This window comes from Podarcis melisellensis, assembly GCF_964234715.1.
Source record: "Podarcis melisellensis genome assembly, chromosome: 11".
In the NCBI taxonomy this organism is placed as follows: Eukaryota; Metazoa; Chordata; class Lepidosauria; order Squamata; family Lacertidae; genus Podarcis; species Podarcis melisellensis.
This window is the reverse complement of record NC_138543.1, coordinates 59456841-59472256: the sequence shown is the minus strand read 5'-3', so window position 1 is coordinate 59472256 and position 15416 is coordinate 59456841. Positions and strand designations below refer to the sequence as shown.

General features: G+C 46.1%; 1 protein-coding gene across 13 annotated transcripts in view; it reads right to left on the bottom strand.

Moving 5' to 3' along the window:
• CELF4 (CUGBP Elav-like family member 4) overlaps positions 1-15416 on the bottom strand; it is a 792127-nt gene that overhangs the window by 98057 nt on the left and 678654 nt on the right. The gene's annotated exons all lie outside the window — the stretch shown is intronic.

The following is a 15416-nucleotide window of genomic DNA, read 5'->3' as shown; positions in this document are numbered from 1 at the left end:
AGTGAGCTATGGGGAGCTGGAGATGAGGGGACAACACTGTCCTTTCTGGTGTATTGAATGAACATGATGTGTTATACAGTTTCAACATTGCTTTTGGCCTTTGTTTTTTCTGAGTGCTCTAAGATGCCTCTTTACTTTCTCCAGAAGGGTATATTCCACGCCTCTAAGAGTTAAGTTAGCAGCTGTTTCCTGAGATTGTGTTGTTATATTACTAGCTGAAGACAAGGGAAAAAAAGATTAGTAGGTCCTTAAACAATATTTTTTATGTCCATCTATAAAAAGATTTAATAAAGCTAGCCTGGGATCAGGTTGAATCACCTGTCCCGCAACATAAGAAACTTCTTCAAAGGTGATTTCCCAAAATCTTTTTACAGGTTTGCATTCCCACCACATAAGGAAATATGAACTTAACTTCTGACATCCTCTCTAGCATAAGGGACTTGATTGAGAGCTAAACTTTTGAGCATCCTGATTCACTTATGTGCAGGTTAGACAAAGCCTTTACTGAGCATCCTTCCTGGTTTGTTTGTGGGGAGGTTATATGATAATGGGAATGCAGGTGGCACTGTGGATTAAACCACAGAGCCTAGGACTGGCGAATCAGAAGGTCGGCGGTTCAAATCCCCGCGACTGGGTGAGCTCCCGTTGCTCAGTCCCAGCTCCTGCCAACCTAGCAGTTTGAAAGCACGTCACAGTGCAAGTAGATAAATAGGTACCGCTCTGGCGGGAAGGTAAATGGCATTTCTGTGAGCTGCTCTGGTTCGCCAGAAGTGGCTTAGTCATGCTGGCCACATGACCCGGAAGCTGTACGCCGGCTCCCTCAGCCAGTAAAGCGAGATGAGCGCCGCAACCCCAGAGTTGGCCACGACTGGACTTAATGGTCAGGGGTCACCTTTACCTTTACACCTATATGATAATGAGCATCCATCCTGATTTGCTTGCACTTTTTAAAGAATTGCCATTACTCATTTGTTCAGCGCATTTCCTGATCACTTTCCTAACCACAAATAAGTGGATTTAGTGCACTAAGGTGACATTGCATTCGTCCACTTCAATTGCACAAACCACAGTTTCCAGTATGTGCATGAATCCATCCATCAAATTACTGACAGCCTGGAGGTGAGGACCATAGATTGGTGTAGGGGTGAAGGTTCTTTACTTGAGTTCTCTAGATCCAGCCCTGCAGTTTTACGAAGCCTACGGGTTCCCTGTGAAAAGGCAATGCTGGATCAGACCAACGTCTGCAGCACAAACATTCCTGCAGAGGTGCTCCATGAGTTCATGCTACATCGGTATTTGAGGTTTGTGTTCTGTGCCGCAGGAAGCTCCATGTTCCCCACAGCTAAAAGCTCTCAGCGCCAAGTGGCGCCAACTTTATTACCACGTCTGATCAGAAGTAAAGTTTCCAGCGGCCTAGCAAAATGCAGCTCTGGCTCTGAATGAAGGTCTGGGTAAAAGGACAGGAAACAGAGAGGCCACTAAGAACATATAATTTGAACATCCCAGTTTTATATAGTCTGAACCAGTTCCAAGTTTTGCAATCTCACTATAGGCATTTCTTTAAAAAAGATTTTTTTTTAAAAGATAGACTATTGCTGCATTTAAGAGAGCTCTTTCTACACGATGCATAAATGCTTAATTTATAGTTCATTAAATGCTATGTAAATGTTCTTGAGCGGCAAACCCCCCACCCCTCTCTCTGGAGACATCTACAGAACAGATGTAACTGATTTAAATAAATACTTGTCAATAAGTAAACAAATTCTCCAGGCTTTCTTTCTTTTTTCCAAAACGAACCAGAGCAGCGCACTGAAACATCATTTACCTTCCCGCCGGAGTGGTACCTATTTATCTACTTGCACTCTGACGTGTTTTCGAACTTCTAGGTTGGCAGGAGCAGGGACCGAGCAACGGGAGCTCACTCCGTTGCGGGGGTTCGAACCACCAACCTTCTGATTGGCAAGCCCTAGGCTCTGTGGTTTAGACCACAGCGCCACCCGCCATTTGGAAGAAGTAATTATGGTATGTATGTAGCCTTACTAGAACCCAGGAGGGAGCGCATCCATCAGGCTGAATAAGGTTCCTTGTGCCTTTGAATGCCATGCCATGGTCCCTGGTGCAAAGCGTGCCAAATTCTCAGAAACACCTTGCCTCCGAGAGCTTTCCTGAATCAGTCCTCTGGCTGTCAAGGGTCCCAATCCTTGGCGGTGCCCCTCAGATCTTCTCCCTGCCTACTTTCTGCTTGCCTTTCAGTAGGGCTGGGGGCTGCCACCCGCCTATCCTGTGATCTCGTCAGATTTAGATATGCAGCGTTTTCAAAACCGAGCTCCTGGTGTTTATAGGAAGTCCCGGCACCTTCCCTGGTGCAAACTGAGGTTAAATTATTCCTTGTTCTATTTGTATTTGAATGTTCTGTTTTTATGAGGAGTTGCGAGGCAGAGGTGTCAGACGGGCTGGGAGAACAAAAAGCAAGAGGTACAGGCTAAACAGGATGTGCGAATCACCAATTAACTAGGCACGGAGAGGAAGGAGATGGAGATGTCCGGCTGGACCTGTGACAAGAAGGTCACAGGAATTGTGGGGCAAAAGAAAGCGCTGGCAGCAGAATCAGGCTCGCCCCTCATTGCATTATCATATAAATGGATGCGAGCTTCGCCTGTACGGAGGCATGTGTACAAACTCCAAGTGTAGGGATAATGAGAAAAACAGAATCTTTCCAGACAAACCAAGTAACAACTGGGGAAGGAAGGAAGATTAGTGACTGTGAATGAGGAAGGAACGTGGGGTCAGCTACGCCACATTTATCCATGCATAGCCCAAATGCCTAACAACAGGGCCGGGGAACCTTGTGGTGTGGTTGGACTACAATGACCATCATCCCTCTCCATTGGCCTTGTTGACTGGGGCTGATGAGAGTTGGAGTCCAATAACATCTGGAGGGTCACAGGCTCCGCACCCCTGGATTATGACACACCATACTTGGGTCACATCTACACCAAACATTGAACACATATATTTAAAGCAAATTGCTTCCCCCCCCCCAAAGAATCCTGGAGGCCATTGCCATTCTAAGAGAACAAGGGAGGCGTTCATGGCGAGTTCTGGCGGCTCTTTTTCTAGAAAAATGGCGCTGCTGGGAACTATGGTTGACCTCTCACGGAGCTACCATTCCCAGCACCCTTCGCAAACGACAGTTGCCAGAATTTTGTGAGGAAAGCCATGTGCTTTATAATGTAAATGTGTGGACGTAGACTCTCTCTCTGTATTTCCTTGGAGGGTATGCGTCCTGTGGTTCCCAGAAGCTGATGTTCAGAATCATCACTGCTGCTTCCCAAAGAGGCAGAGCATAGCTATCATGGCTTGAAGACTTCTCCTCCACGACTGTCCATGGGAACAACACAAATAGGCCCTGAATGCAACAATGCCCTCTCCACCTGCGCTTTCCAGAAACTGGTAAATTCAGGGGCATTTGGCTGATTCTAGTCTATAGCATCCAACTTCAGTTGGTCACCGTCGAGGGGCCTGGTAGGAATATTTTCCACTTGGCAAATTGGCACCAACCATTTGGTTTTTCGCCTACCTCGTAGCAAATCATCACAACTTCCTCAGCATTGGCGGTTAGGCATTGGTAGGGGTATTGTTATGCAAATGAGAGGGGGGAAGGAAGCGCCATCACCTTCCCTCAAAGCAAAGGGTAGTCCGGTAAAGGATTCCAGGGGGCGTTGCCCTGTCCGAAGCCTATGGAGGTGTAGCCCTGAGCGGTAACCCCAGGGGAGCTCCTAGTTGATGTACATCAGCAGGACTCCCCCTACTGGTGGTTAACCCTTGCCGGCCTTCATGCAATCAGGCTGAAGCCGGTTAGTCGATAGGATCAATGCCTAAGCCAATACCGCTCAATTCCTGCAATCAATAAAGTTGTGGCCTTTTCCACCCATTAACCTGAAATACTGTGTCCTTTGTCTTTATTTTCCAAGGGGGGAGGCAGGACTTGCCCCGCAACTGGCAAATTCAGGGACATTTGGCTGATTCTAGTCTGTAGCATCCAAGTTCCTGTCTCTGAAGGTCTCTCCCTTTCTCTCTCTCTCTCTCTCTCTCTCTCTCTCTCTCTCTCTCTCTCTCGGGCCTGGAATTCCATTCTGCTGACCTCTTGCACTCTGCCCTATGGCATACTCCAGACATTCTGACTTACTCAACGGCAGGATCGATGCAGCCTGAGACCAGCGAAGAAATGCATTTTCACCCTTTCCCCTTAAATCACAGGCTTCTTTATCACCATCCAAGTTCTCACTGGAGGGATGTGAAACTAGTTCAAAGCGAGTGATTTACTGGAGACGTTTCTCAGCCACCTTCGGTTATCCTTAATTTGAGAGACTGGTGTCAGAGATGAGCCGAGTGCAAGGGCTCAAACAGAGCGCAGTTTCTGCTCTGGTGATTTGCCCAGTCATGTCTCTCAGTCAAGCACAAGATAGTGTGGTTCCAAGGAGTGGCCTGTTCTCAAAACAGTTTGGTGATGTGTGTTGACTCAGTCTGTGCCAGTTACCCGTCAACAGGTCTTGGTTTGAACGTTTCTTCCAGATTTTTCATAGAACAAGCTGACTACATGTCAAACCGTTCACAAGACTGGCTTGGTGAACAAAGATTAGACTCATTGAACCATCGAACCACAGAACTGTTTAAAAAACCTCCAGAGAAGGAGAGTCCACCACCTCCATCCCACTCTCAAACAGCTCTTGCCACCCGAAAATTCTTCCTAGCGTTTCGTCAGAAACACCTCCCTTGTCATTTGAATTCATTAGTACGGGTCCGACCCACCGGAACAGCAGGACTTGAACCAATGGATTCAAATGACAAGGAAGGAGATTCTGGCTAAACATCAGGAAGGAGAAGATGCAACCAGAACTAACCTGGGTTCAGTGGGGAAGTGCATGAAAATGGCCCCAGAAATGGTCCAAAGAAACAGAGATTCTCGATGCCTGGAAGAAGTTTGGCCAGGTGCTTAGAATGACTCCTCTTAATGGTGAACTTGGTAGGCTGTGCTGACAACAAAGCCCCACCGAGAGTCGGATGCTACAGAATCTGCAGAATCCTGAGCCAGGCAAAAGTATAGCATGCCTTCAACTTCCTTGATGATACAGTTGTCAACAACGTTCAGGGATAGCTCTGCTGGAGCATGCTTGGAGCATGAGACTCAATTTCAGAGTTGTGGGTTTGAGCCTCAAAAGATTCCTGCATTGCCGAGGACCAGATTAGGTGATCCTAGCTAGATGATCCTAGCTGTCCCTCCCAGCTCTACAATTCTATGATTTTAAGGTTTGGAATACTTTGCACTGGGGTTAGCGCATTCCTATTCATTTCTTTTTGCTCCATTCACTGACGCGACACTAGGAATGGTTGAATCTGTCAATTCTCTGTGCTCTCTCTCTCTCTCTCTCTCTCTCTCTCTCTCACACACACACACACACACACAATTTGTGCAATCCTTGATACAGGCTAAACCTGCGAACAGTGGGATTTTCACACCCGCTCAGAGCAAATCTGCAAAGATTCCTGACACCCTCTGCAGGGTCAGACCAGCGAAGGCTGGCGTGTCAAGGAAATAAGTTTCAGCACCTAAACTCATTTCTACAGCTGACCTATAGGGGCTTAGGGAGGGGGGGGCGAAGTCAGAAAAGAAACCCTCATCCTGAAAGCTAAAAAGGCTGTGACATTAATACACTGTGCCATTCCAGCCTCGGATCTCCTGGGACCTGCTGGAACGGCGCATGCAAGGAAAAGAAAGATTAAAAGGAAAAGGGAAGGAAGAGAAATAAGGGTGGTGGTGGTGTGGGGAGAGATGGGGAAGACCCAATTCCACCTCCATTCATCGTTGAGCCGGCTCTTGCGCCGACATTTCAGATCAAATTAAACTTCAGTTTTTAAAGACTTCGGCAGAGGTAATTGAAACACTTCCTTAAAGTTGCCTCTGTCTCTGTGTTATCTCACTTCCCCCTCTGTATATCATCTTATTCTCTCTCTCTTTCTCCCCCCGCAGCCGCCCCGCCAATGCCAACTGCCTCCTTAATATTAAAGGCGGTGATTAAATGGGATTCGCCAAAAGACAAAAGGCTGCAAAACCTGCCAATTGCTAATCCCTCTTTCGCCCGCGCTTAAAAATTCCATTTCCTTCATTTGAAGAAAGTTGAAGGGGGTGGGGGGTGGGGGGAGAGAATGCATCGCGCAGGCCTGATTTAAATTCTGGCATTGCTGGGGCCTGCTCCTTTTCTCCCTCGCTTGACGTCTGAATGTATTCCTTTATTACCATTATTACAGCTTTCTGATTGCATTAAAATTCATCCACACGCTCCCCCTCCACGTTTCCACTTTCCCTTTCTTTTCTTTTTCACCCCCCAATTCTTTTACTAATTCCTTTTTTTTTAATAAAGAGAGCAGCCCCTCCTCATTTTTGAATTATACAGAATACTATTAAAGATATACAGAAAATAAAACTATTTGCCTCTTCTGGCTTCTGAAGGCGCACTCGATTCACTTTTCGTTGATAAACAATGGGGCCGGTGAAGGAAGAGAAGAGAAGAGAAGAGAAGAGAAGAAAGAAAGAAAGAAAGAAAGAAAGAAAGAAAGAAAGAAAGAAAGAAAGAAAGAAAGAAAGAAAGAAAGAAAGAAGCAAGCCTTTGGGAACATTTCTCATTATCTTCCACTATTGCTCACAACTCAGACTGCCTTACACACAGTTGAAGGCCAGTGTTCCTTTCAGCTCTCCGCCAGAAGAAATCCTCCCCACACCTGACCCTTCAAGTTATTTAAACTAAAGCCATCTGGGATTGAATTTAGGACCTTCTGTACACAGATCAGGCATAAGGCAGGGTGCTGATGCTTTGCTAGCTTCCCAGCGGGCAGGTTACAGTTTCTTAAAAGCGGGGAAAAGGGTGATGTAGTGGTGAGGTTGGAATGCTGTTAATGCTTCAGTGGAGACAATCCAGTGGTCCTGCTGGCGCATTTGCACCACACTGACCTCCCTGCTGCCTCATACTTCCCGCTCCCACTCCAAGGTAGAATCATAGAATCTTAGAGCTGGAAGGGAGCCAAGGGTCATCTAGTCCAACTCCCTGCAATGCAGAAATCTCAGCTAAAGCACCCATGACAGATGGCCATCCAACCTCTGCTTGAAAACTGCCAAGGAAGGAGATTCCACAACCTCCCAAGGAGGACCGTTCCACTGTCAAACAGCTCTTACTGCCAGAAAGTTTTTCCGAATGTTTAATTGGAATCGCCTTTCTTGAAACTTGAAGCCATTGCCTTGAGTCCTACTCTCCAGAGCAGGAGAAAACAGACATGATCCCTCTTCCACATGACAGCCCTTGAGATATTTGAAGATGGCTATCATTTTGCCTTTTCCAGGCTAAGCATAGCCAGCTCCTTCAACCATTCCTCATAAGGCCTGGTTTCCAGACCCTTGATCATCTTGGTTGCCCTCCTCTGCACACATTCCAGCTTGCCAAAAGCCTTCTTAAATTGTGGTGCCCAGAACTGGACACAGTATTCCAGGTGTGGTCTGACCAAGGAAGAATAGAGTGGTGCTATTACATCAAACCTCTCCATTCTTAAGGAAATCAGCCCCGAGTGCTCACTGGAAGGACAGATCCTGAAGCTGAGGCTCCAATACTTTGGCCACCTCATGAGAAGAGAAGACTCCCTAGAAAAGACCCTGATGTTGGGAAAGAAGGAGGGCACAAGGAGAAGGGGACGGCAGAGGACGAGATGGTTGGATAGTGTTTTCGAGGTTACCAGCATGAGTTTGACCAAACTGCGGGAGGCAGTGGAGGACAGAGGTGCCTGGCGTGCTCTGGTCCATGGGGTCACAAAGAGTCGGACATGACTGAACGACTAAACAACAACATTACTGCCCTTGATCCAGACAGTATACTTCTGTTGATTCACCCCAGAATAGCATTAGCTGTTTTTGCTGCTGCATCACACTATGAAGCAACAGTGAAGCCAGGGTACTAATTCTGCTGCATCCAGAGAGCTGTTTCTGCTACTGCGTGATGGCGCTTGCCTGTGGCCTCAGCTGGATTTGGACCTCTTAAGTTGGGAGATGCTTCCCCCGGAAAAAGCACCAAGCCAAATGGGGTGGTGCTGAAGAAGTCCTACCTTTAGTTATTTGTTTTATTTCAAAGTACTTGTACCCTTCATTTCAGTACCTCCAGGATGGCCATGGAGGCCAACAGTTATGAAAGGGAAGTGATGAAAAGCTGACTAAATTGTGTAGAACAACGACAGTAACAAATAGATGTGGGGGAGAAAAAGTCAGTTTCGTTGGCATTTTAATGCCAAAAAACCGACCTCGTTTGCACTTCCCGGAATGTCATTATCCTTCAAAAGTCACACTTCTCTGAATTTTGTGATGAGGTTCCCCAGTCCAAAGAAATGCTTACCAAAAAAATAAAAAATAAAAATGTGTACGCGAGAGGAAAGCGTGTCTGCTCGAAGAAAATGCATATCATGAAATTACCAGTATGCAAAAAGGCATTCTATTAGGCAATATGGCTCGCAGAGAGAGAAACATTGGGCATTCAAAAATGTGTGCATTAGGAGGAAAGTGTGCTTAAAGGGAGAGGATCTTTTGCAAGGCCTTTTAAGCAGATACATAAATCAGAAGCCGAATGCAAAAATGTGAACGCAGACTACAGATTGGGAAAACAAGAAACCGAAATTGACAGAAACCATCCATTCCTTACTAGTAACAAGCAATAAAGGCAGGCAAGGAGAAAGAAGCAGAAGAACCTCCATCTCCCACCCACATTGATCCGCTTTCCTTGTGTTTTCGCAATGATTTTAGTGGTGCGTTTTCATGGCATTGCAAGTCAGTTTTGATATCTGTGCATTTTAAAATAGTTGCTACACGCTCTGAGCCTGAGGGACGAGGCAAGCAGGCAATTTTATATGTGGTCTAAGCCTTCCTCACTTGCTTCTGCTACAAAGGAGTCCCCCTGCCTCTGCATCGAATGCTGTTTTGCTAAACCAACTCGCGCAGGAAGAAAGGAGGTTAACCTTTAAGCAACAGCAAAACGAAGAGGGTGATGTCCCTGCAGGTCATAAAGACTTCTTCTTCTTCTTTTTAAGCTGTGTGGAAGCAGCTAAGTCCAAGTATCATTAACTCAGCATTTATTTATTCTTATTTATAGCTTCCTGATTTGAATTTTCTGCTGCATTGCCAATTGCAACTGGCGATGTGTGGCTGCAAGCGGCTTTGTCCTGCAGGCAGCAAGTGACCCATTGGCGGCGGGGGGTGGTGGTGGTGGTGGTGTGGTTCAGAGGGATGGTGGCAGCGTTGTTGCTTTAACCACACCGGGCTCTTCTAGTCCTCATTATTATGGGAGCCCCAGCTCAGATGGATGTGTGGCTAAACTGACAACTCAGTGGAGGAGGTCAGTGGAGAAGAACTCTCTATTCATTGTGACAAGTCTGGAATATGACAAAGACGGTCAAGGGTTAAAATCATGTCCATGTCTTGGGCTCCATGGCAGTCCCATAACACACCGCTACTCTTTGTCAATAGCATTTGTAATAAGCTTCAGTCAAAATGTTTCTTTTTATTTCATGCTCCCCTCTCCGGCTTCTGAAAGATTACATTTGGAGATACTTCAAAATCTCATAACACCAGAGAACTTCTATCCAAGTTGATAATGTTGCACTTGTAGCAGAGGAGCAACGTGTGTACACAGCTTAAAGGTAAGGGGACCCCTGACAGTTAAGTCCAGTAGCGAATGACTCTGGGGTTGCGGTGTTCATCTCGCTTTACTGGCCGAGGGAGCCGGTGTTTGTCCACAGATAGCTTCCAGGTCATGTGGCCAGCATGACTAAGCTGCTTCTGGAGAACCAGAGCAGCACACAGAAATGCTGTTTACCTTCACACCGGAGTGATACCTATTTATCTACTTGCACTTTGATGTGTTTTCGAACTGCTAGGTTGGCAGGAGCAGGGACCGAGCAACGGGAGCTCACCCCATTGTGGGGATTCGAACCACCGACCTTCTGATCAGCAAGCCCTAGGCTCTGTGGTTTAGACCACAGCGCCACACAGCTTACTTAGGGCTTATTCACACTTAGCTTTCTTCTGTGCTTTCCAGGCAAGCTCCACACTTTAAAGGTCTGCCCTTTTTGCTCTAGTGCTTTCCGCATGAAAACCTGCTCTTTAAAGCTGAATTGGAACAAACAGCAATGCACAGAACCCCCACATTGCAGTTTATTGCACTTCAGCTCTACAGAGTGGGCTTTTGTGGGAAAGTCCGGGGGTGGGGTGGGGAGAGCACTCAGACATGCAGTTTTAAAGTGCAGTCCTGTGCCTGGAAAGGAGCACAAGGTAAGTGTGGATAAGCCCTTGCTTTGCATCCAGGGGTTTGGGAAGTGTACACACGATGCTATCCACAGTCCATATCTATCCTATATCTAACCTGTGACTTCACAGAAGCATGGAATTGTTGGAAGGAACCCCAAGGTTCCTAGGGGACAATATACTTTCACCTCCCCCCAATATTCAAGGGGCATTTGGCTTCACCCCCTGGCTCCTTGTGGCATTGCTCATGGGCCCCCCTCAATCCCCTTAAGAAGATGGCGCCTCTGGTGAGTGTCAACAGGATTATGGCCAAAATGGGGCCATAGAAGAAAGGATGAAGAGGAGGAGGTATCAGTATGCTATGAGGGGAGGACTCCAAGATTTTCAGAAGTGCAAAGTCTTTTGTTTGAGGGGGATTCTGCCAGAGAGTCCAATGACAATTGAGCACGCTTAGCAGCCCAAATTTTCTGTGTGTCTGTTGCAGAGGGAGAAAGGAAACCGTGTTGGTGTGCAGGCCAGTGGGCAGAGCACAAGATTTGCATGCAAAAGGACCCGGTGGGGCTGGGTGAGATCCTTAACTGACACCCTGGAGACCTACTGACAATCATGTGGGATGTGATATATAAGTAGCAGTCAAGTACAACATTCCTTGTTTTCCTAGAGTGGACGTGCAAGGGGATGTTTGGTTTAGCCAGTCGAAAACTTCCTGTTTCCTCCTGGGCTGGAGCATCCTTCCTTTTGCATGTGACTAGAGGCGGGCATGACCTTACCTGTGCAGGTAACAATAGCACAAGGCACGCAGCACCCCCTCTCTTTTCTCTCTTTGACTTCCTTTGATCGTTGGAACAGGTTTTTAGCTAGAGATGCTCTGTTGGGACTGAAAATGGGACCTCAGCCAACAGAGGACAAAGGGCCTATCTCCATATGGGATAGACTTACATGTATATATCTGTAACTAAGTCTGCCTTCAGGAATCCAACTGTGAACTGATGATGCTGTGAGTAAACTTCTTTTATATGCTTTAAATAAGATTGTGGTGTGTTTATTCTTTTAAGAGGGAAAGAAGGGATCTTGAGAAGCTTAAACTAGCTTGCAAGCTGTGTGTTTAAAAGGGGAATGTTAAAACTCTGCTAAGTTATAGAATTTGCTAGCGCAAGTTAGGAAGGATTTTAATAAACAATATATCCTCTCCTGCCTCCCTGAACATTCCCACAACTCAGTGAATACAATACTGAGTTATATATTTATTGCATTTTTATCCCACTCCCCCCCTCAAAGGATCTCCAGTTGGCCCATATGCTTCTCCCTCTCCTCATTTAACCCCAACAGCCCTGTTGTCACCCAGTGAGCTTTATAGCTGAGTGGGAATTCGAACCCTGGTCTCCCAGGCCCTAGCCTAGTGCTGCAACCAGTATACTACACTGACTGGCGAAGCAATGGTCCCATTCGGTGTAAGTCAGCTTCCCGTGTTGCTATGGAATGGAACATCGTGAAAAGGCCCCCTTTCTGAATAGTGATGCTAAAGTTGCTTCGGCTGCTCTGCTGTTTACGAAAACGGGAAATTAAAAAGAGAAGGCATTCCTTGACTTCTCATTATGAAAAGGAACAAAGCACTACAGACCCAGCCTGGGAAGAGCAGGGAGGGAGAGCCTGTTTAGTTCAGTCTCAGGTTTGAGAGGAATAATCTCAGTTGCAATTCACTGAATACATTCAACGTAGCCGTTGAGCGGTAAACAGGTTTATGGGCTGTAAGTGAGAAATCAAATTGAGGAGCGAGACGGAGGGAGGGCAGAAAATGGGGGGAGGAAAGCTACCCAAATTACAGAGCAATTGTGCATGCAGAGGTGGGGGGAAGGCTACACAAAGCATTTGGAAATAAAGGGATAAATGACATTTGTTTTCGGCAAAAGGCTGGTGTGCTCCCCCCCTCGCCTCCCCCCCCCAGAGACTCGAAAGCAAGTTGGACTCGGTGTGAACTCACAGATTTTTCCAGGCAGCTGAAACATTGTGAGTTCAAGCCTGAGATAGCCTACAGCTTCAAATTCCCCTCATTAACTGTCTCGGGGAAATGGCCTCCACTTCTCCCATTGCACGTTGTGATGATGTGATGAAGGGGCTGAGTCCTGGCCAGGATCAGCCCCAGAGACCTGGGATTTGGGGCAGAATGAAACACTAAGAATATAGGATGGTATCAGTCCATGCTGCTCAGTATTGCCTGCAGCTAAAATCCATTCAGGGGATGGACCTTGGTGGTGATATTATTATTATTATTATTATTATTATTATTATTATTATTATTATTCTCTGCCTTTTCCCTTGATGGGACTCAAGGTGGGGGAGGCATCTTGCGCAAAGATCCTGCTTGAGATTTCCCTACAGGCTTCTGGTTGGCCACTATGAGAAGAGGATGTTGATGGGCCATTGGCCTTACCTAGCGGGCTCTTCTCATGTTCTTATGCTTTGAGTGCAATATTCCAGCATTTCATACTACCAATATCTAGTTATATATTATTAGCTAGCCCCTAAGATTGTGCCTAGGACTTGCCAATCAGAAGGTCGGCGGTTCGAATCCCCATGACAGGGTGAGCTCCCGTTGTTCAGTCCCTGCTCCTGCCAACCTAGCAGTTCGAAAGCATGTCAAAGTGCAAATAGATAAATAGGTACGGGAAGGTAAATGGCATTTCCATGCACTGCTCTGGTTCTCCAGAAGCGGCTTAGTCATGCTGGCCACATGACCCGGAAGCTGTATGCCAGCTCTCTCAGCCAATAAAGCGAGATGAGCGCTGCAACCCCAGAGTCGGTCACGACTGGACCTAATGGTCAGGGGTCCCTTTACCTTTAAGATTGTGCCTTGTGCAGTTCCCCTTCCCTTTACCTCTGATTCTAAAACAAAAGACTCTAGCATGGATAGGTTTTCCCCAAATGCCATACATTGACACTAGTGTATACTAGCTAGAACGCCCTCTCTAAGCATGCACACATCCATTCATTAGCAGCATTCATCTCCAATAATGGGTGGCTTTCATTGTTTATACCCAATGTGTGTGTGTGTGTGTGAGAGAGAGAGAGAGAGAGAGAGAGAGACTAGGTTAGTCTGACTGCCACAACTTGAACATCATCATCATCATCTTTATATACCCATCTGACTAGGTTTCCCCAGCCACTCTGGGCAGCTCCCAACAGAATATAAAAAATATGATAAAACATTGAACATTAAAAACTTCCCTAAACAGGGCTGCCTTCAGATGTTTACCTAGGGGTTTACTTATGAGTTTACCCACAGAATAAAGCAATGGCCTGTTGCGTAGGCTTTGACATACCGTATTTTTCTGTGTATAAGATGACCCTTATTTTTTGGGACCCCAAATTAAGGACATGGGGGGAGATTGCCTAGAGTTGTTAAGTTTTTAAGGGGGGGATTGCCCAGTTATTGAGCTTTTCTTTGGGGGGGGGGATTGCCACCAATCTCTCACCCACTTGATCGCCGCTGCCAATCACACGCCTTGCCGAATTCACCAATCATCTGCCCGCTCACCCCCAGAAGCCGCCAATCGCCCACCCAATTGCCAAAGCAGCAGCCAATCGTCAGCAGGCCTTGCTGCAGCCACCAATCACCAGCTCAATCACCGCTGACAATCTCCTGCTCACGGCTGTCACCAGTCGCCCATCCCCCCCCCGCATTATCCAACCCCCAATTTTAAACATTTTTTTACAATAAAAAACATCATCTTATACACGGAAAAATACGGTATTTCACCCAGTGTATACATTTTTGTACACATTATTTGGCAGGAGAACTGTGCTGCAAAAATCAGAAAATTCAGGGTGCCTGTGTTTCCATGCGCATGCTGTTTTGAGAAGTTCAGATTCTGATCATTATAAATCCTTTCCCAGAAGTCTTTTACCTTGGGGCACGTTGAAAAACACATTTATTAAAAAAACCAGAAGCCTTTTCCCTTGGTATAGTGGGGGGTGAAATCCCCCCAAAAGATGTTACTTTTTTTCTGTATGCCACAACAGCTGCGAGAATATCGCTAGCGAAGAATTGGAAGAAACAAGATTTACCAACTATCGAAGAATGGCAGATGGAGATGATGGACTATATGGAACTTGCCGAACTGACCGGGAGACTCCGAGACCAGAGAGAAGAGACGGTGGAAGAAGACTGGAAGAAGTTTAAGGAATATTTGAAAAAATATGTTAATATTTAAATCTCAGAATAGCTTTGGAAGTGGATATAGGCTGTAGAGTTAGAAGTAGAAGATAGTGTATTTTAAAATAATATTACTTGTAAGCGATAAAATGTGATGTTATTTTAAGTGTGATTTAAAAAAAAAGATAAAACTATGATATATGTAAACTGCTAAAGATGAAGTAAAATGAAAATCAGATAGGTGTGACTTGGGGAAGCCCACTTAACAATGTTTAGAAAAATAAGGATATGACAAGAATTTGTTTGTATTGTTTGTTTTTCTGTTTGTGTTTTTTATTTGTGTTATAAAATGAATAAAAAATTTTGAAAAACAGAAGAGAGGTTCAGATTCTGAAAGTTCGCAAACGAAATCCTCTCTGAATCCCTAAACAAACAGTTGCAAGAGAGCAAAACTAAGTGTGTGCATGCGCATTGCTCTGTATTTTTACATTTAACGCAATTTATCGGAGTCCATAGTTCACTGAATCATCCCACGGGCAACTCTTCGCTGCCTTCAGTCATATCACTGAGACTGCCATGCACACATGGGGAAAAGGCAACAGAGATGCACCTGGAATGCGCAGGGCTCTGGGAGAGAAATCGGAGCAGACATCTTGCAGTTTCAGGTCCTGGAGCAAACATGGGTTGCTGTGTGCTGCTATCCGCCCCCCCCCAACCTCCCGATCAGATTTTCACATAGCCTAAGAAGAAAGGGACGATTCGGGTGCGGAGATGAAGACCTGATTGAAAGGCATTGCAGGGGGGTGGAGAGAGGGAGGGAGGCAAACAGATAATAAGAAAACCCTTGTTGCCCTCTGCCTTCATGCGTTTCTTGCGAAGGCTCCCTACAGAATTACGCTGTCGCCCTGCAGGAAACCATGTAATAACTGA